Source organism: Mya arenaria, chromosome 8 (assembly GCF_026914265.1).
Source record: "Mya arenaria isolate MELC-2E11 chromosome 8, ASM2691426v1".
In the NCBI taxonomy this organism is placed as follows: domain Eukaryota; kingdom Metazoa; phylum Mollusca; class Bivalvia; order Myida; family Myidae; genus Mya; species Mya arenaria.
The window spans coordinates 2,737,536-2,756,607 of record NC_069129.1 but is presented as its reverse complement, the minus strand read 5'-3'; the positions used below and the strand labels follow the sequence as shown (position 1 = coordinate 2,756,607).

Here is a 19,072-nt window from a genome sequence, read left to right as displayed (position 1 = left end):
GGACTCCACACACATTGACCAACCCAATTGCGTTCATACCCAGATAATGACATCAACCCCGCAATTCATTCCTTAAATATTGTGTTTTCTGTTAAGTGTGACTCATCATGTTTTAATAACTAATCACATGAAATGCAAACTTTCTATCCATGTTGTTTAGAGCTAAGAAAATGCCTGAAATAGATTAAGTTAAGGAGCTAATTTGAAACGTGAGAATAACTTACCGTGACTGTGTGTTTTTCCTAGATGGTAAATAATTGACAAGTTATGTCAGGAACTGACGTCACAACATATTGAGCTCTAAAATTCGTTCTATTTACGGATTTCATTCGGGGATAGGGTTTTGAGCGGTATGAATCTTTATTATTTCAGAATTATACAGGGGGGGGGGGAAGATTGAATAAACGGTTAAAAGCAGATGCGAGTTTATGTGAACATTTTATTTAGAAGAAGTGTCATCACAAATGTAAAACTAACAAATTACTATTAGATTGTCTTGCCACGGGAAGAAAGCTGTTTTGCTTGCAAAATCTTATGCAGAGGCTACACTATATGGAGATTAATGATATCCCATTGTTAAAATAGTTTTGTCCAACAATCTAAATGGATGCCAACACGATAACAGGAAACGAAGTGTATCCCTTTAAATATTATTCTTTAAAATAATGGTAAGCAATACAACAAAACCACATTAGCATATGAACACTCGGTAGATAGGTAGTTCCGCAATTAAATAAAAGGTACCCTATTACTTTGATTTAGGTCACAAAGTTCAAAGCTTAACAGATTGCAAGAGGGTGAAGGTCGGTTAGAGGTCCTGCATGTCCTTAAGCCACGAAGGAAACCATAAGGTTTGTCTACTGACTGTGTAGAGAGATGATGTTTCTGCTCTTCAGTTTCACAACAAGTCTTGTAAAGATGCATTTAGGATTGCATTATTGCGAATTGTGGCCATCTGTCCTGTCCCTTTCAAAGCGTCGATGTGGCAGTTGCATCGATGTGAGCAAATTAACATGACAAAACATGGCAATTACTATCTGATTATCTGTCAATGGAGACAGCCCGTATTTTAAAGACCAGTTAGTCCAACATTAAAAAACAATAATCCATGAAGGCACAAAAGTCCGATTTAACTGTCAACACCGACATTTTTGAAGATATTTACTTAGTATAAGACACTTGGTTATTTTTTATTCTGATTTTAACGCTATTTTTTTCTCATCCTTTCCTTGTATATTATTCACCCTTCACTTGTTTAAGAAGTCATTGATTTTTGTCGTCGAAATTCAGGTCGAATTCGACTAGGACTGTCCTTTGCTGAAATCAGAAATCTCAGGGAATAGAATATCTGAATCTGCTCTTACCACTTCGTTGCCCTTCTTCCCAAAATTACTGGATAAACTCGCTTAATTAGAATAAAACAAATGCTCATATGAAAGTTGTGTTTTATTTATTATACACGATTGTCCTGGAAGGCAGTTAATTTGGTTTTCAAGATTTATTCGCATAATAGGAGCCTGGCAACTGATTTAATGAACGATGGTGGCCTTTGCGTTAAGGGAAAATACGGATAAAATGTCAACAATCTGGATTTCTGGGGCAGTAAATCCCATACAACAATACATTTACGATAAAATGCGGTATGAATGAACGTATAATTATACCACTCGATCGAATGGAGAATTGAAGCTCTTGTTCAGAATTGGGACAAAGTAATATGTTTCTCACTAAAACATTGTCTTAGTATTCGACAAAACCGTTGTAGGCAGATACTTGAAAATGCTGTTTTTTTATATTTCAATCGTATTGTTTTCATTCGTTTTTTATCCATTTTATTAACTGATTGTTTTAAATTTAATTAAAATATTGCGGGTATGGGAAGGTAATTCAATAATAATACTATGGTTTCTGATTCATGAAACAATGGAAACTGCAGAGAAAATGCCAGTAGCTGCGATTAATATTTATGCGAAAAGCTACAGAAACAAGCTCAGTAGCAATTTTTCTAAACATAAACCCGATTCAATGGCACTGATTCTTGATAAACCAAGATTCGCATGTCTGTTGGTAATTATACATCATTCGTAACTCCTCGGTCGTTTTCCATCGGAAACAACTTCGGGTGTATATTGACGGATTACAATATCAGAAATCGTTATTGCATTTAACTACACTGCAAGTAGCACGCGTAGTTATTTCAATTTAGCAGTTAAACATAAAGGCTTAATTTTTGTTTGGGAATCTAAATTATTTATGCAATTAAACACTTCAATGACTTAGACATACAAAATACACGTTAAAGCACTACCACTGACTATTGACATTATTTAATATTTTACGAACTACGTCTACTGATGTACCGGCCGAAATGATTCAGATGGCTTATTCATAATAAGTCTGATGGTTCAACACGTTCATGTTACTACGATAAATGTTATATACAGTTTATTACAATCACCATCACGTTGAAAGGTGTCTTGCTGGTATAAAATTATCCTAGCGTCGTAATGATAATTAGGATTGCCATTTGTTGAGTGCATTATAATGCATGTACACGTCACTGGTTTGCGTATGCATGTGTTTGAGACTATTTTAAACTTGCATTTAGAAATTCACATTGAAAGAAGGCGATGTTATAGGGTTCGGGTTCGAGTTATAAACTGATGGGAACCAGATTTGAGATCAGCGAACTGTTATTGGAGGAAATTAAAATAAAATGTTAGTGCCTCTGCCAACTGTTGCGCAACTCCTCGCAAACAGGAAACTAGTCATACAGGAAGACGTCCCAGATAAATACCAACGTGACCGGGATAGTTCTGAGACCATAAATACACACCTGTAGGACAACCAAGGTGTCGAACCACATAAGAACTCACAGTTATCATTTCTTTTGTAAAAATGTGTGGGTTAAGGTCGAAATTAGTTTGTCGATATTTTTGGACTATATATAGAAATACAATGTTAGGATATGCCGAATTAAGACATCATAAACATTGATTAAAATGCATTTATTTTCGAAATACTTCAACAGAAATCCATATTTGAGTGGTCTTAGGGTAGGATTCTTGTTAAAAAGGATAATGTTTATATTGTTTCAAGCATACAAAATGAATGTGTGTAAATTCAATGGTTCAAAGTTAAAAAAAAAAACATAATTGTTTAATACAGGTTAGTAAAATGGGTGATGGTTATGCTATTTTTGAAGCTTTCAAACGTTTTCTATGTCAATCGATTCCTGTACGATCATGTTACTATGACCTTAACTATGTTTTTGATGACGCTATCAGACAATCGCTTATATCAACTAACATTACAACAATAAACAAGTCACGCGATTCAACTATGAATGTTAAGGTCACAACTCTGATTGATATTTGCAAGGGTCATGAGCTTGTAATAACGAATGGTAGATCATCTTGTGATAAGTGTATAGGTAAAGGTAGATGCATAATAGATGTGTAGTATACACTATTATAATATCTTAAAGTGCCTTAAATATTTGTTTGATATGTTAGGTCGCTGGTATATTAGGTAAAATAATTTATAATCATTGTGCAAGCAAATGATTCAATGTCTTAAACAAACAAGTGCATACAAAGTAACTATACGACACTGCATATGGTATTTAAAAACATATTTGACATGTTTCCTCATGTTAATGCATACTTTGATAAGATTTACCCTTAACATTTTTTCTTCATTTAGGATTGTTGAGATAAAAGTGAGGTTGTGCGCACAAACTGGATTAACCCCCCAGTAAATATTTATATTTTACTGACCGTTCCAAGGCGGTACGTAAAAATCCCCAATTAACACCCGTATATTTTTATATTTTATATGTGTAGTGAGTTGTTTGTGAAGTTTTGTGCTGTTGTTCCATGTTTCTGGTTTGTGAGTGTTTGTTTTTGTATTATATGTCTTAGGCGATGTGCCATTAAACGGGGTTAATTTTTAAACTTTCGACTCAGTACTTGTTTCGGTAGTATTTCATACAAATATAGGTACTTTTATTAGATTTATCATTCACGCGTTAACTATATTCTGGACTGTTGGAATTAGTGAGGTTATGCAAACAAACTAGTTTAACCCCCCAGTAAATTGACATTTTACTGACAGTTCTAAGGCAGTACCTCACAATTCTTGATTAGCGCACCTATTTTTTTATACAGTTTATTTGCACTGTGTTTTTGTGGAGTTTTGTGCTGTTAATCTATGTTTCTTGTTTGTGATTTTTTGATTTTGTGTTCCATTTACAAGCTTTGGCGTTAAACCTGTGCCATTAAACTGGGTTTATGTTTAAACTTGTGGCTACTGAGCTTGTTTCTGTAGTTCTTCATATAATTATATGTACATATAAGGTGAATACACCATTGTCATTTATTCCTTCATGCCATTTTTGCAAAAAATCATCGACTACTTTTTTTTCTTTTCATCGCATTGTTCGGAAACTAATATCTTTCGTATTTATAATGAATATGATAACTTATAAGTGGATCCTTAAGTCATATCATGTTTTCATAATTCTCTGCATGGTAGGCACAGTTAAGGGCGCGCGCCGCCGGGCGATACAAAGCGTTGTTGTTTTATAAAAATAAAAATAATTGGTTAACGATTTTGACTTTGCCCTTTTACCACTAGGTCAATATTAAAGTTTGTGTTCTGTTTACAGTAATGTATAACTATATTAACTAGATAATTACAATAGTTTGGAGTAACGAATTAATATTCCCGTTGCAATGCAAGTCAAGTGCTAAATGTCCACATGACATCTCAGGATAATATGTAGTTTCTTCACGCAGTCAATGCGAATGTCCGTCGGACAGTCGGTCATGTCCGGTAATTTTCGGTGATGACCGGCTGAAATTTCTGTTTTTGTCGGACACAATGTCCGACGAAAATATTTCCAGTGAAAACAAATGCAGTGAAAAGAAATCAAAATCGGACATTTATTGTCAGGAAATTTTATACGTCCTGATGAAAAAAGCCACTTTTATTTCAGTGAGATTTGCATTTTACCTATTTTTATTCACACACATGTTTACGTTTGCGATAAAGCTAGCTCTGTTTAAATTACGCTCACATTCGGTTACGACTAGCTCAGCATGAAAGCGAGAGCGTCGCTGTATTTCATTGGTTCACGGACATTTTCTTAGCCAAGCGTTATTGTTATTACATATGCGTTCCGCTCTGTTAGTCCTGGTCAAAAACACCGAGGTCACGTCAATCGAAGTAAAAGGTTGTATTTTTCGAGCTATTATTAGTTATTTTATAGTGTGTTTGTTTTGATTTGTATTAATAAGCAAGTATTTTTTTGTCATTAGCTTGTGTTATTTATTAAATTAAAAGGATCTTATTAGAAACAATCACATTTTAGTCACAAGTGACAATTTCTCCAGTCAAACTTTTTGACAGTTCTGAAATAATTATATTTTAGTATTTTCTCAAACTACGATTACAATTAAGCATTCCAGATGAATTTTTTAAAATATTCTAAAGATGCTCAGCCAGGGCGTAAATTGCAAATTTCATCTGCAGAGCAAAAGAAAAAGAAGAGGAATAAGAAGAAGAAGGAAAAGAGGAAGAAACAGATCTGTTGGAGGATGAAATCAGCGACATGTTTGGGGAAACAGACTCAGAGGATAAGATTGCGGACTATCAAAGTGTTGAAGAAAATCTAAGGAACATTGAGTTTCTTTGTCGGGACATTTGAAATTATGTGTATATGAAATAAATGAAATAATTTAGAATAGTCTATTAGTCTTTGTCACTGTAACTGCTATAAGCAATGCATTCAGTATTGTAAGAATTAATTGTATTAGGTAGAAGTTGTCGGACCGGGTAAAAGATGTCGCGATAGGTTTAAAATGTTGCGACAGGTAAAAAGTTGTTGCGACGGGTAAAAATTTGGTCCTTGTCTGTCGCAATGTCCCATGAGCTAGAAAAAAGTTTCGCATTGACTGTTCACGTAGTGTAAAATTTGGGAGATACCATTGCGTAGCTATTAAACAATCGAACGGTCATTCACCACGATATTGTTCTTTGGTTTATGTTTTTATAGAAGAAATGTGGTGTAATATCATTATTGTTGTCAAGTAAATTAAAGAATAAATACTCTTGATTTAAATGTTTTACTACCCGATTAAACATGATGAGGTCATATTTTAATCGAAGGGCTACGCGGATTATACATAATTTCTTTCCAAGCGAGTACAAATATCCCGATAACCCGAAATGTTCGTTGGAAGTAAAAAACTAAAATAATGCCATAATGTTATATTATTTTGAGCACCTTTGTTATTAGGACTACAGGATTACAGGATCCAACTAGGCAAACTGATGTGCTTGCTTTGCTTTCAACGATAAAGTCTGTCACGACGAGCACGAACTTACTACATTTCTACGAATTTCACTCAAATGACTTAAAAGAACATTCAAAAACCCTCAAAAGTCTCCCTCATTCCATCACTATGACACACACACACGTTAGGCACTCAAGTAAAAATGAAAACCAGCAAATGAATTCTTGACTTTACTAAATTGAATCACTAGAACGGAAATAGCTTCTAGTATAAACCTTAACGATAACAATTATTTCATTAGTGATTATTTCAATAATAATTGTAGTGGAGGGTTCTCATTATGTCAAACACGAGTTTTCTGGGTTTTTTTGCTAAACTAGATCCTTAAGTGCACCAAGGTGAGGTTTTAGTTTCACGTTTAGAGGTGCAGGATTGGGCTCACATCAAAAACCAGCACTCTGTATGAGTAACAGTGACATAAACAATCATAATCTCCTTTTCTTAAAATGAAAAACAATTGACATTTGTTCCATTTAGAGCCAAAAACAACAGCAACAACAACACCAACTCGACATAACATATTTTAAAATGAAAGACGCTTACAACACTGCAACATTGAAAATAATACATGTATTGTCTATAATGGATAACATATTGCTGCGTCCAAGCCTTCATCTCCCAGCTCACGGGTGCGAAACAGTGGCTCCAGCTCTTTTCGGAGCTGTGTATAAAAAAGAGCCAATGACACTTCTGAGCTAGAGCAAAAGAACAGATATCATCGTAAAACGTAAGTATGACTCGTTATTTTATCTAATATCGCAATTATAAGGGCTTATTTGAGAAATCGGGGAATGCAGTGCCATATAAATATCTTTAATCTTCACACGTATTTCGCTTATTTTGTAAACATATTGTTTATGGAGTTATAAACCAATTCTCCCATCAAACACATCAATGTTTACAAACACAAATAGAATATTTTCACCAATTTTCAGCTGAATTTCACTCAAGAAGCTTACATTTAAGATAAAGCCAGTATTATCGAGTGCTTTTATTTTGTCGGGAATAAAAATGACCGCCCGATTACCGGAATAAGCATATTTATACTCCTTTTCTGGGTTGAGCTGAAGCCAAAGCCAGGTAGCTGGAGCCAAAGTGTGGAGGCTGAGCCAATACGCTGTATAATAATGCCCGTTTTGATGAGAAATATCGGCAAATTCCGAACGCTAAATTCTTTATAAATAAAGATTATTGCATACAATGTGTTTTTTTCGTGGTGTGTTAAAACGCAATTACCTGTGCGTTATCGGTAAAAAACGTGCATTATTCAGTAAATTCATGTGCGTGCCGTTAATTCCCGGCTTTTTTGTTTAACATTAGCATTATCAGGGCCCGCATGATAACAATGGAGACTGAGAGACCTGGTTTCTTACAAAACGTGTGTTAACGATTTAATTACTGCACTAACACATATTTCAGCATATAAAGCTGTATACAAACATTGAAGAAATGAAATAAACCACATATAACTTACATATATTTCCTTCTGAAATGTCTTTTCCTGGCAAGCTGAGGTGTGTTAACTAGATAGTACTTTCTGCAGTAGTTTTGACTATTTGTTTGCTTTAAAAGCACTAAATCAAGTCTATGAAAACGTTTAACTCCTCCCAACTTTAGTCATTTCTGTTGATTTTATTCAGAACAAACGACTTATATGGACATGATTTCATTACTTCGTATGCACTGAACAAAGAGTTTTCAAATATTCTTTTCTCTGTTAGATGCTGAAAATGCTGAACATTTTGTCCAGAATACTTTAACAATTTTTCCCGGTTTAAATTAGTTGCCAAAACATAAACGTAAATGTTAAAGTAGGAATATATCGGTAATTATTCGATTACCCGATAGGTATTGTGTGTAAATAATCCAGGTAATCCAGTAAATAACTAAAACAGAAAACACTTTCCAATCGACTGAACACTAAAAAATGGCGTTTAAACAAAAATGAAACGTCGAGTTATTTTGCGGCCCTATTCGAGCTTAATGTAAAACTTTTTCAGTGACATCACTCGTGATGTCACACAAGTACATGTTATTGGGGTTATTTTGAACTAACTGTATTTTCATGACATTAAACAGCTTTTCAACAAAAAAGTTACTCATGGTGTGTAATTTTATGCAATAATGGTTAATACACCTTTGTGCGGTTGTTACCATCTGCAAAGGCCCTTAAAATTGTTTACAACCCTCGCGTCGGGCTGTAAACCGTTTTGCGGGCCTTTGCAGATGGTAACGACCTCAAATAGGTGTATTTACACTATATTAATTAATAAAAAAATGTTAATATGTTATCGTAATAATAAAGCAAACCTGTGTTGTGTTATATTATGATAAATTGATTAAGTTTGACATTATCTGCACCTTACTGACAATAAAATGTATTTACATATTGTATATTCTGAAACAATCATGGCATAAATAAATAAAATAAATCAAATGTAGTCCCTCCCAACCTTTTCAACTCAACTCACTTACTTACGATCTGGCATACTTTATAAATAACGGGTCAACATTGTACTTGAAGAAATAAGCAGGAATGTTGTATACTACTATACTTATTTTCCTTTTTTTATATTTTAGAACCAGTATAACACTAATACACCTGATTTAAAAACATGTATGTTATCATTTGCAGATGGGTCTTTATAGAGGAAAACGAAAAAAAGGATTATACTTAGCTAATGCAAAGCCAAAGCGATACCAGAGTTACAAAACGCTGAAAAAACGGCAACATTCACTGTGTCAAAAACAGAATCAAATTGCAACACCTTTGCACACAAGCACTCCATTCAAGCTTAAAAGAAGTAGGCTCGGCCCATGTAGCAGCACCAAGATGGTGTTCAAATCGCCATTTCACAAAAGACCACGATTGTTATCACCTGTTGTATGTCCTGCGAGTGTATCTTTCGCTGCGACGAACCACTCAAAAAGAACACTTAACTTTGACAGTCTAACTTGTACAGATCAAATAACTGGGCTGTCTGACTTCGAAGTTTTGGACGACACTTGTCTTTATTCAGATGAGTCTATATTATCGTTTATCTCAGAAGAAACTCATAATATTTCTGAAAAATATGACGATGAAACCAGTCCGTTCCCAACCCCGAGTAATATTGGTGAACTTTGCTCTGATGCGTTGAAAGTTCTAAATGAGCAAAACATTGATAAAGAATTTGTGAGTTTCTTAAAACTAGTGTCACAACGTAAATTTCCATTAGACAACGTTTCCTTGCAGTTATTTGTTGATGTTATTAAATGGTTTGAAAGTGAAGATACCAGATCAGTTCGATACAATGACACTAGTTTGAAGTTCTTTTGGCTGGGTAAGCGGTTGTTCGGCGGACGGTTCCTTCGCTTTATGGGTGGTCCTAAAAATGAAACGGGGTTTCTGCAAGGAAACACACACTTGTTGCCGTCAGAATCAAAAATCAATTTCGCTTGTCCTAGCGACCGTATTCTGTCAAGTTATAATCCTCTTGGTTTTGACCTGTCTTTGGAAAGTGGTTCCGGTTTAATTGAACCTATAATTGATCTTGTAGCAAACAAAAACAACGAAAACCTCTAATATGTTATCATGTTTGATGGCAAAAAGATCAAGCGAGGGGCAGATATGGAGCTTCTCGGTTTTGAAAATGAGCCGTTAAGTGAGAGAAGGGGAAAATTTGATGCGGATGTGCATGAAATTGCAAAAGCAATCCAGATAGTGCAACGTACAGAAGAGCTTAATGAAACAAATCAAATCGTTGATACAAATGTGAAGAAAGAACTTTATCAAACACTACTGAAATGTTTTAAAATTGTTTCAAGATACATAATGGAAATGAGAAAAACCAAAGAAATGGCATTAACAAAATATAAAGAGAGAATAGAGAAAGATCCAAGCCTTGCAAAATCTCTTGAATATGCAATAGATTCTTGCCGTACAGCGACTTATCTAGCAGACAATTGCGTATCCAGCTTGTTAGATGTACAGTGGGAGGTATGCAGAACAGGGTCATATCTTAATGGTACACTTAGATTGTTTCAACGGACTAGAGCAGGCAAAATAAATCTTGATGAGCAGGAAGATGTTTTTCTGTTGCCCGATGAAAACTCAGATGATGTACCGACAAATCTTGTGAAACAACGAACACAGAGATGGTTCGATGAAAGGAAACACATGAACGTGACAGGAAGCACTTTATACGCAGCCGGTGGTTGTGACGGATTAAAGCGTCTACATAGCCACTTATAATAATGTCGTAAGTAGTGTGGATAAAGACGCCCCAACCGAATCCCAGAAAAAAGCGATGGATCACGGAACTGAATCAGAGGTGCATGAAATTGCAACGCTTGCGGGGGTTGTTATGCCATTCCTTTTTCCAACCATGGTATATTTTGAAGAGGGATACTACTTGCAAAATGATGCAATGGTTTCCCCAGAAGGAAGCCTTAGAGACGTTTCAGGTTCCAAAGTATTCTACGCATTCGAGAGAAAAGCACTGTCGAACAATAGTAGCCCGCGATGTCGGTAGCATTATCAGGTACCGGAAAGATACATAACTCAGACGTTATTTGAACAGAGGGTAATGGGAGCTGAATCTGGCACCCTTTATTTATGTTGGACACCGGTATTACAACTGTATTCAAAATTCCAGCCAGTGAGTCTATCTGCACGGCAGTCCAATGCATAGTTAACGAGGTTTATACGTGTGAAGTACCTAAAAGGCCAACAAGGATTCCTAAAGAGACAAAGAAGCTGAAAACCCCCATAAAAGAACATGTAAAGCAGTGTGAATTCTAAGGTGAGTTTCCATCAGTAACTGCTACAAACATACCAACCAGAGACTATTTCGAGTCTGGCTTGTCTCGAAACGAAATCGAGACTTTCAGTTATCAAGATTTGACCAGGTCTCTTCTGAAAGCTAAACAAAGTATGAAGGATGCATACAATTTAAGACGGATATACGCATCACAAGTCCTTGTGTATTTACTCGCTGATCTAGATCGACTTTGGAAACCGGAACTTCCGCATGCTATACCAGTAATGTTCTGCTACAGAGGTTACAGCTTGCATATGGAAACAGCAAGAAATTTGTTGGAACATTGTGCGAAGGCCTGCACGAAAAAAGGGCTACATGTGGCAGCTGTTTCCTCCGATGGAGAATTTATACAATTGATTGCACAGGGAAGAGCAGGTCAACCTCTCACAATTTACCAGCTGAGCAAACAAGTATGGGTAGACGTTTGTAAAATTAAGAAACATGAATTAATAAAAGCATTAAAGAGCGTGAATAAACAACACAAAGTTGTTACTAATGAGAGCGGAAAAACATCAGTTGAAAGCATCGACGATGGTTTTCGGGTAAAAACACCAACGCGAGACTGGACAAAGAAAACACGGTCAACAAAATCATCCGATTCGGAAGACTGCCATCTTGCAAATAGCTGCAGTAACGAAGTCCCACATGTCACACAGAGTAAAGGTGAAGGTGAAACAGATGACGGAACACATGATAAGGAAAATGAACCTAATGCAGAAGGTGATCTTGATGGCACTGTCTCGTAAGACTTCGAAGAACTGTTGCAAGACTCGGAAGATAAAGAGCTACATGAGTCGGTCATCAGCATAGATGAGGCAAAAAATATCGCTCATTTATTTAAACAACGGATGCCGATAAAGTGGAAGGACACGAGTCCAATGGAAATTATGGAAATTATTTTCAATTCGCTGCCACGGTTGTTGAAAGTAGAGCTATTGGATATAGCAAATTACTTGAACCTGAAATTCATTGGGACAGAAAATGCACTGAAGGTGAATAATGTTACCAAGGGTAAATTACTTGAACTGTTTTCAAAGCTGTTTGGAACACGGTACGAACATATACAACGGAAAAGAACGAAACGCATCATGCAAACGAAGTCATTACGAAATCTTGTTGCATCAGTATTAATAAAACCGAACTACACGAAACAAGTTCTCAACATAGCATATGCATCGTACATCTGGCCAAAGAATGGAAAACAACTGGAAAAATTGCAGAACGTATACGAGTCGTGGGGAAAACAGATGACGATTTATATTTTGATCCATACTACTCCCCTGAATATATTGACGATGAGAATGATTTCCGTGTATTTACGTACGACAAAACCCATTTCGGAACAAACCTGCGGAAAGCAATATGTCTTGATAGAGTAAAAGATATATCAATCAACGCGTGGAGAACTGTTTCACAAAAGAGACCTGATATTTTACATCCGTCAATAATCGAAGTGTCTGACGGAAAGATAATAGACCAAATGAAGGAAAAATTAGCAAGAACAATCGTGAGTATGGAAGTGGAAACTGAAATGATAAAACTTGGTTTTCTGTCCGAGGCGGAATTCTGCAACGTAGTAAGTGAGGGTTTGTACACTGCTGATGACACGCCGGGGATTCCAGCATTTGAACGATGCAAAAAGCGATTATCACTTTTTGAATGGCTTAATAAAGACGTCGACTTTGGACAGTTTTCACCATATGGTGGCTTCATATTGGGACTGTCGCATGTTCTGTACGAAGGTTTAGGAACTAGCCAAGAAGCGAAATTATGCCTCTACGCTCTTGCAAATTCAGGCACATACTGTGTCAGGGCCCCGAATACGCTCTGCAGTGAATCGTTCTCTGGATCAATGCAAGAAATGGATCCCTGGGGCCAAGGAATCCTAAGTGCAGATGGAGTGAAAAAACATCTAGCGGATTTTACAACAATCACAGCAATGAAAATGGATGAAACAAGGTTATGGTTTTAATAATTTACAAACATAATAACACTATTAAAAAGATAAAAAGAGAAATTACGGTCAATTCAAAATGTCTTAAACTGTTCCTAAATTCATTTTGAGAACGATCGTTAACCTTTTGTTGAAAAAGCATGTAAACAAAACTCAACACGAAACTTGTATTTTATATAAAGGATCTGTCACGAGTCGTCATATATCATACATAATTTTATTCGACGAGTTCAGGAAATAAGTAAGTAAGTGAGCCTTTGGCGAGCTTACTAACATATTTCCTGGACAAGTTGAATCAAATTGTGCATTTTAAGATGGCGATTGTCAGCATTTCTTATCACATGGTTTTCCAGTAGAAAATGGCAAAACTGTCCAATCGTTTAAATCGTTTTAAATCTTTATAAGTAAAATGCATATTAAGATGATATCCAGTAAGACAAAAAACAAGAACACTATACTTTTAACATTTGTTTCATTTTTAAATCGTGAGGTAATTCCCGATAAGATGACGTCATAATTTGACATCATTTCCTGTTTAAAATTATTAAGTACCGAACGTCTTTGTAAATTGTTCTACGGTATTTAAATAAATCTTCGTCAAACTACTAAATGAGAAATAATTGCCAGAAGTTTGCCAATTAATTTGATTTAAAACAGGCGGAGTAATATATTGAACATCAAAAAATACGTGATGGCTATATTAAAGCTGCACCCTCACAGGCATACCGTTTTTACAACCTTTTTGTTTTGAAAAGAGCAAATTTCTGCGTAAATATCTGCAAACCAATAATAAAATATGGTTGACAAATGATCAGATCGCATATCTTCATATTTCCGTTCAAAATTAATGTTTTATGGCTTAAAGCTGCACAGATTAACCCTTTTGACAACTTTTTATTTTCTTGTCTTGATATGAGCATTTTTTTTGCGTAAATATCTGCAAACCAATAATAAAGGACTGCTGACAAAAGATGAGATCGCAGATTTTCATATTTCCGTTCGAAAAGTAATGTTTTATGGCTTAAACCGTTACTAACGGTTTAAGAAAAATGCATTAAACGTCAATTTTTGAACTTAAATATAAAAAACTGCGATCTAATGTTTTGTTAGCAGTCTTAAATAACTGGTTCCCATGGATGATCGCAAAAATCGGCTCGTTCCAAGACAAAAAATATAAAAGTTGTCAAAACGTTCAATCTGTGAGAGTGCAGCTTGAAGCCGTTACTAACGGTTTAAGAAAAATGCATAAAACATAAATATTTGGACTTAATATGAAAATATGCGGTCTTCTTTTTTGTCATCAGCCTTATATAACTGGTGTACATGCATTTTCATAAAATAATAGCTCGTTTCAAGACAAAAAAATATAAAAAAAGTTGTCAAAACGTTCAATCTGTGAGAGTGCAGCTTTAACCGGAAACAAGAAAATGTATCTCTGTGATTTATGTCAATGTATTGTTTTGGTGTACTTTATAATTTATAATAAGACAGGTTGATTAGAAAAACTAAACAACATGTATTCTTTCATCTTCACCAGTTTAAGTCTTGGTCTAAAATATCTTCAAAGAATTTCTGCGACGTGGATGAACAATGGAACACTTTGGCTTGCAATATATCATAAAATCAGACATTAAGTAAAATATTTTCGATCATTCTATCAAGCAGTGCCCAGCGCATATAACTACTGTAATGTTGCAATGCATCAGGTCGTATACCACCATTGTTCTATTTGTATTAATTATTTTCAGGAACATACACATCAAAACAAAAAAAGGACACAGCATATCCAGTCCCAACCTTCAACCAACAGCTAAAGGACTATCTGAAAATCATCAGAGTTATGTGTGCGACTGTAGAAAGAAGAAATTCATCAAGTGCATATTACCAAAGTAAGTCGTTAATCGTCTTTAAAAAGCCTACAAGCGGCGCCGGATGGGGGTGCACTCGGCACCCCCTCCCTAAGATTGTCCAAATTTACTTTTTATATAAATATAGTAGAAAACAAAAGTAATAAAATACGCCCAAAATGCACCATTTTGGACTAGATATTGTTAAAAAAATTTATTGAGAGTACCACCAACCCCTAATCCCCGCCTTGCCAACACTTTAAGCTAAAAAAATTCGGTTCTAAGAGTGGGGCGCAATCTCAAAAGGTTACGACCCTAAATTACGCTCCCTCTTGCGTCAAATCCTGGATCCGCCCTTGATTAGTCATCTAGTCTCTCTTTTTTGTAAAGCGACGCGATGCTAAAGTGGTGAGGTCGCCCGCATCGTGCAATGGATGCCTGATACGACCCGGAATCTGGACTATTTGTTTCAGTATGAAATAAACAACAATCTTAAGATGATTTCAGTGACGTCATTCTTTCAGTTGAACGGAAATATAGAGACCGTTGATTTCCGTAAATTCGTTTATATTAATTTTGATATAAAAATAGATGCACTTCATATTTTAGTGGTAATAATAATTAATTAATTATTTATTATTTCAGGGACCATTTCTTTGACAAAGATGTAAGAGCTAGGTTACTTAAACCTGAGACGGTGTACAAACCAAGTATGTCCGGTCCATTAAGAGGAGAACAGCCAGTTCGTTCCCAATACGGTTATAAAATAAACGAAACAAGGATGTTGCCTTCAAAGCGTCTGGCATTAGATGTACCGACTGATTGGGATTTGTCTGACGAATAATTGTTACTGGATTTATGTTAGATAAAAGACTTTTATTATATTTAAACTAGTTTAAAGTCTGCAAGTAACTGTATAAAAGGCAACTGCATGAAAAAAACGCCTAAAATACTGTTTATTTCCTGTAGTTATTATAGACCTACTTCTTTTATATTATTTTATTTAGATATGCGTTTGCTTAGATATGGCCAACCAGTAATGTGAGCTGAATTTAAATCAAATAAACCATAATGTTTGTTAATTATTCAGTTAATTTTAAAGCGCATCTTATTCTGAGCTTTGAATCTAAAGGCGTTTGGTTGCACCGGGATAAATCCATTCAGAGTCAGGTCATGTCCTGATCTCAAAATTATATCTAGTCTGTCATGAAAGTCTTTATTTATTTTTTTTAATAATTTTTCATCTATTTACCAGTCTCTAGATTGTAGGACAGGCCCATGTCACCTATCTACATTATCTGCCCGGAAGCTATCAGATTCTTGCTGAGCCATATATACTTGTAGTATTCAAACGAAAAACAACAGGAAAACTTACAGCCAACGCATTACTAACACATGTTGAAGTTGATAACCAACAATTTTTATTTTTGACTTTTTATTCAAAAAAGGTAAACAAAATAAAAATGAGATTTGCAAAGGAATGCATGTGAGCAAGCTGCTTGGCTTGAAATACTGATAAAACAATACAACAAAATGGAAGCAAATGTCATGTATGAGAAAATATAACGCTACCTAATGCCTAATAATAGCTACCTGAACAGTAAACAAATTCACTAAATATATATGACTAGTGAACAATAAAGAAATTAGCAAACAATAACGACTTTGTCAGTATGCAGATCGCAATCTATATTACCGATCTTGAATAGCTTTTGTCAATACATCTGCAAACATTAAGTATATGAAACACAGTTTACTATTTTGTGTAATATCTGTTTGCTAACTATCCGATTGAAAGGTTTAAAGAACACTTTTGTGTTGAACTAATACATTAATGTTCTCACTTGTAATTATCCTCATTTATATTTAGCTAGTAAATATGAATATAATTTGTACTTTCTTAGAATATTTGTTTCGAACAAATTGATTGCCAAAGAAATTATAGATGGTTTGATGAATGTCTAGTCGTTTTTGTGAACATTTTTCACGTGTCTCGTGCACGAAAACTTCCTGTCAAATGTCTTTCCACAGTGTTGACAGACGTGCATCAAATTTAAGTGTTTAGCACTAACATGGTCTTTAAGAGATGCTTTGGATTTGAAGATTTTGGGGCATTCTGAACACTTGTGATCTTTTGACGCCTTGCCACAAACAAATTTGTGGCGATTTAAGTTTCGTAAGTACGAAAACATAGATCCGCAATTTTCACAGGTCAACTTTTCTAAGTTGTGGCATTGTCGCATGTGTTCCACAAGATCTCTCTTAGACAGGAATTTTTTTTCACACTGGCTACATTACTCCTGTTTTTGGATTCCCAAATGTACGTTTTTCTGATGGATTTTCCTGTTGGCTTTACTGCTAAACCGTCTGTTGCATACAAGGCAAATCGTGTCCCTTGTCACAATTTCGTGTACATTTCTTTCATGAAAGGCACATCTTGATGTTGTGCTGTACGATTTTTCGCAAACTGTACATTCAAACCTCTTTTTCCTTCCTGTTGTATGAGCCATTTTTGTCTGTAAAAGCTACATAATATCGTTACAATAAATATTACGAAATACGCCCAAGTTTATGTGGTTTACAGAATGTTTATTCCAAAAAAGTACACAGTACAATTGTGTTCCTTTTCATCTTTTGGAAAATAGCTTTTTTGAGCACTGTTTTACCCAGGAGATAAAAACAACAATACTTTCTCTGTGCTTTTTTGTCCGGAATGAAATAAATCTGACTTATCCTTATACCAGTTAAGTATAAGTTAGTGTACACTTTTGACAAAAATGTGACGGACAAGAAGCTTGCTGAAATACATTACTGTGAATATGATTTGAAAAAATACTTATTTTCTATTAATGAATATCACGTACATGACTCCAGTTATCAATATTGTTCTTCTTTAAACCACAATGGTTTATGAGAAAACAGTTAATGGAAACGCACACCTCTTCAACCCCACCCCTGCTCAAATTTGAAAACAGAATGAATCGAACATTTTATTAAGTTGCTGAAATGTCTGCAAAGTCGGATGGTAAAAAAAACCAAGGCGATGAACTTCCAAGTACAACTTTTGAACCCTAATGTAAACAAATACATTAGTTTATCAATGACTAAATAAAATATACACTTATATGTATACACAATATACCAGTAAGTGATTCGTTTTAAGTCTGGCGTTGTGGCTGTATTATCTGGTACCATCACTTTACCATCAATGTCTAGCAACTAACCTTGTCAATCCTAAATGGAAGACCACACACACACACACACACACACACACACACACACACACACACACACACACACACACGCACACACATACACACACATTGATGTTTATTGGCTTAAAGCTGCACTCTCACAGATTGAACGTTTTGACATTTTTTGATTTTTTTGTCTTGGAACGAGCATTTTTTGGCGTAAATATCTGCAAACCAATGATAAAATACTGATGACAAAAGATCAGATCGCAGATTTTCATATTTTGCGCTCCAAAATTGATGTTTTATGTAGTTCTCTTAAACCGTTAGTAACGGTTTAAGCCATATACATTCGTTTTCGAACGGAAATATGAAAATCTGCAATCTGATCTTTTGTCAGCAATTTTTTTATCGCTGGTTTGCATATATTTACGCAAAAATTTGCTCTGACATTCCCAGACAAAAAAATTAAAAAAGTTGTAAAAACGGTACATCTGTGAGAGTGCAGCTTTAATATCGTGTGCTTCATTATGCTGTATAACGACCTTACTGGTCCAGGAATTGTTGTAAGAATTCACACTAGTTTTCTCTTAATCTAAGCCAAGCTCGCGTTTAATGTCGGTAAATAGGGTACCTAATTTTATATATATATAGTAAAAATAAATCAAATGTACAAAAAAATATGAAAATTAACACTAACACGTATTCAATCCGAATGGTGTACTAGCGGTCAGTTGATGTCATTTAGCACATAGTTTACCAGTTTTTCGTCTATCTAATCTTTGTTAAATGACACACTTTTCTTTCATCCACTACCTTTCATTTATTTTGTAATCTGATTGGAGTAAAAACTGGTCAAGAAACAGTAACCATATAATTATACAGATGTAGTTAAAGGATTGTTTAGCTCCATCGA

The 19,072-nt window shown here is 35.1% G+C and overlaps 1 pseudogene; it reads left to right on the top strand.

Moving 5' to 3' along the window:
- Positions 1-10,648: 10,648 nt before the first annotated feature.
- LOC128242966 (uncharacterized) lies at positions 10,649-15,806 on the top strand (annotated as a pseudogene).
- Positions 15,807-19,072: the final 3,266 nt, after the last annotated feature.